The sequence below is a fragment of the Mus caroli genome, unplaced genomic scaffold, assembly GCF_978045245.1.
Source record: "Mus caroli unplaced genomic scaffold, Mus_caroli_1 scaffold_14, whole genome shotgun sequence".
Lineage (NCBI taxonomy): Eukaryota > Metazoa > Chordata > Mammalia > Rodentia > Muridae > Mus > Mus caroli.
In genome coordinates, this window is record NW_028227269.1 from 5,738,401 (window position 1) to 5,745,280 (window position 6,880).

Sequence of the window (6,880 nt, forward strand, 5' to 3'; positions counted from 1 at the left end):
GTAAAAGAAGATCCACTTTATGATAGTCACAAAATATATCACCCTAAAATCCAAGTTGAGGCCCACTCTGAGTATGTGAAGAGAGACTATACTGGAGCCAAAATGAGGTTGGGATCCTGGGAAGAAAACATGAACTCTACATACTCAAAATAAGTATCCTTATATAGATAGCCCAAGACAGCTGGGATTTATTGATTAAATGAAGGGGGCAGGGTGGGAATGTATCTCAGACAGAGTGCTAGCCTAGCATGTACAAAGCCTTGTTATTGAACAACAGGAACAAAGAATATGAGAGACGTTAGAGAAACCAGTTATTATAGTGACATGGGGGCACTAAGAGCAGTACAAGGCACTGGTTGTGTACCTGTCATCTATGTTATTGGTCCTGGAGGATGGTAGTAAGCAGGAAGAGCTTGCTCCAGGAGTCCTTAGTAATCTTCGGTGTCAGGGAGTCCGCACAGACTGGCTGTGCTGGGTCAGTAACTCAAGTGACTTTGATCTGATCATTCATGTTTTTTCCAGGCTAAAGAATGTTGTGACTCATCCATGTGATGTTTTACATCATGCTTCATACTTAATAATACATGGCAGAGCCAGAGGCATGGCTCAACAGGTGAAGTGCTTGCTTCCCAAGCCTGACAGTCTGTGTTCGATCCCTAGAACCCGGGTGAAAAAGAAAAGAGAACTGACTCCACAAAGTCATCTTCTCATCTCACACATCTGTGGTACACACATTCACACACACACACACATCTGTGGTACACACACTCACACACACACACACACACACATATCCTCATATATACACTCTCTCTCTCACACACACACACAGATACACTCACACACATAGACACACACTCACACACTCACTTAGACAGACACACATTCACACACAGAGACACACAAATACACACACTCACATGCACCCTCACACATAGACACACTCACACATATACATGCTCACACACACTCATACACACAGACACACTCTCACATACACAGATACACACACTCACAAACACAGACACATACATGAACATAATTACACACACACAGATACATACTCACACTCACATACTCACATGCTCACACACAGACACACATACTCATACATTTACATACACACATCCATATAATAATAAGTAATTTTAAAAATAATTAATAATGTTTAAAAATAATAAATGAAAAATACAAACCATAATAATAAATGTGAGAGTCAAGAATGAGGTAAGATGGGTGCTGGAGAGATGGCTCAGTGGTTAGGAACACTGAGTGTTCTTCCAGAGATCCTGAGTTCAATTCCCACCAACCACATGGTAGCTCACAACGCAAGCTGTAAAATGATCAGATGCCCTCTTCTGATGTGTCTGAAGACAGTTACAGTGTACTTATATACATAAAATAAATAAATAATTCTTTTTAAAAAAAAATATAAAGAGTCACTGGGCATCATGGCAAATGCCTGTAGTTATAGAACTTGGGATGGGGATGCAGAGAGAGAGAGAGAGAGAGAGAGAGAGAGAGAGAGAGAGAGAGAGAGAGAGAGAGAGAGAGAGAGAGAGAGAGAATAGAGTAGAGCACCTGCCGCTCAGTCATTGAGGACTGGCATTCAGATCCTGGTTCCTATGTGACAATCAAGGCATCAAGGAAAGTTGAGACAGGAAATCACTGAAGCTTTCAAGCTTCCAGTTTAGCCAAGAAGCCATGAACCCCAGGTTCAGGGAGAGACCCTGCTTCAAAGGCAAAAGAGAAGTTGACCTTTTTTGGCCTCTACGTACACACATGCATACATACCTGCACACACACATGCGCAAAGATATACAAATATGAATAAGGAAATAAGTAAATAAATGTCTTAAAAACAAAACAAAATACTCTTAAGGGCTGGGCATGGTGGTCCATGAGCTTTAGTCCCTCCCAGCACATGGATGCAGAGACAGTCAGATCACCTGAGTTGGATTCCCAGAGACCACATGGTAGAGAGAACAGACTCCATAAAGTTGCCCTCTGACCTTCACAGGCAAGCCGCAGTGTAGGTGCCCACACATGCTTCCCGGCCAGTGGACTAGCCCAACAAGTTCAAGGCCAGATCAGGAATGTTAACCCCAAAGCTGGGAGCCCATCAGCTTCCCTGTCTTTCTTCCAACTGACCAACCCTACACTGGGGAAGGAAGAACTCTCAAAGACCCTTAAACCCTCCAGTATTCAAAGATAAATCATGTTTTGGCTTGGGAAGTCTGCTCTGCAGAGGGGCTGTCTCTGTCTCTGTTTGCCTGCCTGCGTGTGTGTGTGTGTGTGTGTGTGTGTGTGTGTGTGTGTGTGTGTTCTCACCCTTAATGAAAGCCTTTCTTCATCAGCTTCTGTCTGCTATGTCTGAAATTTTCTCTGCTGCTACTTGATGCACTGAAGATTCAGCCTGCCTGTTAATTTTTTTTAACTCCAGAGAAAAAAAGAACCTTAGGAAGACGCCTAGGCAGAAACACTTTATAGCTTTATTTCCCTATGTTTCTATCTTAAAAACATTTTTATTTGTGTGTGTGTCCCTCAGAAGCCAGAAAAGGATGTCTGCTTCCCTGGGACTAACAAGATTTACAGGGAGTTGTGAGCTGCCCAAGTTCCTTAGGTCCTCTGGAAGAGCATTTTTAACCCCTGAACCATGATTCATTCCTTTCTGTTTGAGATAGGGACATGCACATCTCAAGCTGGTCTCTAACTTGCTATATAGCTGAGAATGACCTTCAACTTCCAATCCCCCTGCCTCGGCTTCTGGATTGCTGAGATTACAGGCATGTGCAGGGGCATGTACAACCATGTAGGGGTTATGTAGTGCTAAGGATCAAGCCCGGGGCTTCATGCATGCTTCACACATTCATGCGCATAGCCCTCTTTCCTTTCTCTTTGATTCAGTACAGTCAAAAAGTTATTTTGTGGCACACACATCCACACAACTGGACTTAGGTGTGATGATGCATGCCTATAAGCCCAGCACCTGGGAGGAAGAGGCAGGTGGATCTCCATGAGTTTAAGGCCAACCTGATCTATACAGCAACTTCAGATCACCCAGAGATACTACAGAAGGTGGCTGGGCGAAGACATGCATCTAAGGGTAGGGTACTGTGATGATCTCCAAAATAGTAGTGATGAAACCTTGATGAAACTGAAGACAGACATCTGAACAGAACAGTAACTGGCCCGAGGATGTCTAAGCCCAGGTAAAGGTAGGGGAGTGTCCCTGCTAGAGGACGGTCTGGTCTGGGGTGTGAGGTTCAGAGTGGGTGAGAAAGGCTTTTGCTTCTTTGAGACAGCCCAACACAGAGTAAGAGTCCAGTCAGTGTGTGAATGGTCACAGAATCCAGCATGGACTCTTGGAGCCTGACCACAGCTGGGGCAACAGGAGGCCGCCAGGAGGACAGGAAGATAGTGTGTGGTCAGCAAAGCTCAGAACCGCAGCAGTGGAGGCTGCACCAATGTGAAAGTGATAAGAAAAGATGTTAATGTAAACCTATGTCCTCATCCCAAGCTGAAACAGACTGCCAAGCACAGCCAGGAAACACAAGACTATCCAGACCATGAGGCTGGCTCCACACCTGTCCATGTGGACCAAACCAGCTAAAGTGCCAGATGTGATATGTGACATGTGGCGTGAAGGTAACAGAGCCAATCAGAAACATGATGGATGCTCTGCTGGTCAATTTCCCTCTTGGGGGTGGGGGGAGTACTCTGCTCCATACACCACCCGTTCTTTCCTTCCATCCATTTCAAGCCTCTATTGAAAGCTCTCTCTACTTGGGCCTGTGTCAATGAAAGGGCACATGGTAACTCAGCCAAATTTCCAGAGTGGTTTTAGTACAAATTCCTAGTACTTACTGACAGATATGGAACTAATAGAAGAGAATTCTGGGCTTAAAATATAAACCCACGGGGCTGGAGAGATGGCTCAGAGGTTAAAAGCACCGACTGCTCTTCCAAAGGTCCTGAGTTCAAATCCCAGCATCTGTAATGAGATCTGATGCCCTCTTCTGGGGTGTCTGAAGACAGCTACAGTGTACTTACATTATAGATATAGATATAGATATAGATATAGATATAGATATATAGATAGATAGTATATGAATGCTTCCAGGGAAAGCATTTCTCCTTGGACCAATCTGTAGACGTAAGCTGTCCTGCTATCATGCCAATTCCAGGTCATCAGGTCCCAGCCAAGCACCTCTATCCATTGAGCCAGCCCAAATACTTGCTATCTCTGTGCACATGCTCACTTTAAAGAATTCTGGTTTCCTGTAGATGCAGCCACTAAGAATAGATCTACAGTATGACCCGGCTATAACACTCCTTGGCAGATGCCCAAAGGACTTAACTTCCTATCCCATCCACACTTGCTCAGCCATGATTATTGCTGCTCTAGTCACAATAGCTAGAAAATGGAAACAACCAAAATGTCTTTCAGCTGATTACTAGATTATGAAAGCATGCTATACACACATACACAATGAAATTCTATTCAACTGTAAAGGAAAATAAAATCATGAAATTTTCAGGTGAACAAGGGAACTGGAAAATGTTATACAAAGTCACCCAGATTCAGATAAATACCACATCTCTCTTATTTGTGGACTCTGGCTCTGGCTTCTTAGAAATAGTATATAATGCAGAAGAACCACATAAACCAAAAATGCAACAAGGAATTACAGGAGGGAAGAGGGGAAGCATCTCTAGAATGGGGATAGTAAGACACAGGTGCTATGAAGGGGAACATGGGAAAATGAGTGGTGTTATTTAAGTGGGAATGGGGATGGAAGGGCAAAGAGAGAGGGAAGAAGGAGAGGTAAGTAACACTATGGATGTCTGAATAGGCCATAGGGAGACATATTACTTATATCTACATAAATGCAATGGATTTGAGATGGAATGAGTAGAGCGAGGGAGAAATGATGTAAATATAGTATGAAATTCTCAAAAAAAATTTTAAAAAGTGTGTATCTATGTAATGAGGTGGGTGGTGTCCTTGGAGGGAAGAGAAGAATGTGCCAAGAAAGTCAGAAGCCTCCCATGCTCCAAACCAGGTAGATGGATTTTACGTCATCCTTTAGAGGTGACCATACAGGGAGTATTCCTGCTGGGGAGTTGGAAGAAGTGGGAGAAGATGTTGCTGCTTCCCCCCTGCTTCAGCTCAGCAGACATGTTGGAGTTCCGTTAGAACTTTTCAGACTACCTGGAAAGAAAAATCTTCTTTGAAGAGTTCAAAAGGCACTGAGAGGAGAGAAATACCCAAGAAAAGAAAATTCTTGGGGAAAAAGGAAAATCATTACTCAAAGAAAAAGTCCCATACCAACAGGAAGTGACTCCGCTAACTTCCAGGACAAAGATGCCAATAAAGGAGAAACATCAGAGAAATAAGTCAGTTCATAAAATCTTTGTTTCCATGCTTGGAAAGACAGAAGGAGGAGGAGGAGGAGGAAGAGGAGGAGGGGAGGAGGAGGAAGAGGAAGTTGTAGAAGAAGAAGAAGAGGTAGAAGAGGAAGGAGAAGAGGAAGGAGAGAGGAGGACAAGGATGGGGACAATGAGGACAAGGAAGAAACACCTGAGCAAACCACTACAGGTGACAGAAATAGTTCTCAACCCTAAAACAAACAAAAATGATGAAAGAGAAGAGGCTTCTCTAAGATGAACCCCTCAGTGTCCTGAAAAGTCTCAAGGTGAAGCCAATAGTCGCTTTGCTGCAGGAGAACAAAAAGAGGCAATATTGATGTGCATGCAAATCATAAAACAAGCTCCTTTGGCCTCTGAGCCATTCTCTATACTTGCCATGGAGTATGAGGACCAAAGTGGCATAGAGACATTATTGTAGTATTAGTTGATTGCTGCGCACTTAAATTCCAGTGACACAGAAGAATGGATTAGGTTGGCATAAATGCCTCTGGAACAAGATGATATTAAGCAGGCTATATTCTCCTATACAAACTCTCTTAAATACGAGCCTACTAACATCAGTTACCTGTGGAAGGGGTCAAACATTTATGAGCAGATGGATGATCATAAAATGGCCATCAATGGTTATAAGCATATTTTAAATCTTTGCCTCCATCTGATGGAGAATATTTTATGCAGTTGGTTACAGATGTAGTCATGAGTGTAAAGCCATGATATGAAGCCAATGATAGTACTTCAACTATAAACATAATTGAAGAAAATTTCTCAAAGCACCAAGGCTTAGTCTCCATGGAAGACATTAACACGGCAGCTGAATTATATATTTCCAACAGGCAGTATAGCAAAGCTTTGGAGCTAATTACAGATTTTTTTCTGAAATTATCCTAGAAAAGGAAACATTAGAAGAAGCTACTCAGAAGAAAATAAAGGTTGTAGTTACTTCCAGAAGAAGAGGAGGAGTGGGGTAGGGAAAAAAGGAAAGAGAACCTACCAGTGTCTCTTTAAAATGTCCAGCTGGGCAGGTGCACAAGAATAAGAGAAACAGGAAAAGAAACTGTACCAACTAACAATGTCTTATTACTATATAATTTTATTGCTTATCTTTATGGCTTTTTATGGTTACTTGGCATCTGTTGAAAGGGTCTACATATTAGGAAAGCCGGGGAAATAGTTGGCAGTAATGGCGAACACAAGTGATGCCTACAGTTCCCAGGTAGTGAGTCTTTTCAATCTTGTATTGGGAAGTTAAGGTAAAAATATTCGTTGATGTGGTTTTCATCCCTAGAGATTCTTTGACAGTCATGTCTTCTCTTTTCCCATGTATTTTATTAAGTGACAGATATGTTTTTAGAGAAAGCATCAAGAAAAAAATTTCTCACTGTAAAGAAAAAAATCCATTCTTGAATTTGGAGATTCAAAAAGCATTGGGATTAAAGAAGAGGTAAAT

At 42.4% G+C, this 6,880-nt stretch overlaps 1 pseudogene; it reads left to right on the forward strand.

Moving 5' to 3' along the window:
* Positions 1 to 3,569: 3,569 nt before the first annotated feature.
* On the forward strand, positions 3,570 to 6,401 carry LOC110307294 (general transcription factor 3C polypeptide 3 pseudogene; annotated as a pseudogene).
* Positions 6,402 to 6,880: the final 479 nt, after the last annotated feature.